Source organism: Triticum aestivum, chromosome 7D (genome assembly GCF_018294505.1).
Source record: "Triticum aestivum cultivar Chinese Spring chromosome 7D, IWGSC CS RefSeq v2.1, whole genome shotgun sequence".
NCBI classification, from domain to species: Eukaryota; Viridiplantae; Streptophyta; class Magnoliopsida; order Poales; family Poaceae; genus Triticum; species Triticum aestivum.
In genome coordinates, this window is record NC_057814.1 from 95,491,039 (window position 1) to 95,492,173 (window position 1,135).

Here is a 1,135-nt window from a genome sequence, read left to right on the forward strand (position 1 = left end):
GGGATTGACTTTAGACAACATAATTACACCTCTCGGCGTGATAACTTTTTTGGTCGCACTCTTAGGAATCCAAGGATCTCTCCAGATATCAATTTGTGATCCCATCCCTACATGCCAAATACAACCTCTCTGGAATGTCATAATACCAAGAACAATACTTTGTCAAGTATAGGATGAGACACTTATTTCTTGCCTTTGGGACATTTCCATCTGGACAATATTTTGGCACAATGACCCAGGATTCTAGACTAGTTGCGCACATTGTTTTGCTAACATGGCAAGATTAAAGTTGTGAAGGTATGAAACCCATACCACCCTTCGCCTTTGGAGTACACATTTTCACTACGCAAACCGGTGCATTTTCTCCCCCTTATCAGCATCTCCCCACCAAAACCCAACAATCTCACCAGTCACACTCGCAGCTACTACCTTAAGTAATATCTCCTTTCCACGCAAAGTGAACACTTTCTCCTTCCATCCCTTTAACCACTGGCACGCGTGATCAACAAGATGCTGGAAACAATCAGATCAATTCGCTACAACCATAGTTTGTAGTCCTAGATATCTATTAGTTAATGATTATCCATTATATCTAGGATCTAACATACTTCAGCTCTTACATCAACTCTTGTGTTTGGTCTAAAGTAAATACTAGACTTTGCGACACCAACAAGTTGTCCAGAACTTGACGGTAAGCATCTAGCACTTTTGTGGGAGTATTTGCATTCATAGAAATTGCCTTCATAAGAATATATGAATCATCAGCAAATAACAAGTGGGATATTGAGGGTGCATTCCTACATACCCAGACTCCATCAATTCCTCGAGTCTCTTCTTCATGAGCCAGTAAGCTTGATAAACCCAGTGCGCAGATCAATAATAGATTGGGGTGAGTGGGTATCCCTGTCTCAATTCTCTAGTGAGGGAGAATTCATCGGTTTCAACATCATTAAATCTCACAAGGCATTATATTTTTCCTCAACCTCCCTTGCGTTCTTTCTTTCTGGCAGAGAGGTTTAGACACGTCATATGTGGTTCTTCCTCTTTGAACAGGGCGATTCGGAGCCCGGGCTCAGATGCTCCTCGCCATAAATAGTAAAATAATTAAAAATAGCCAAAAAATTACTTTTTTTAC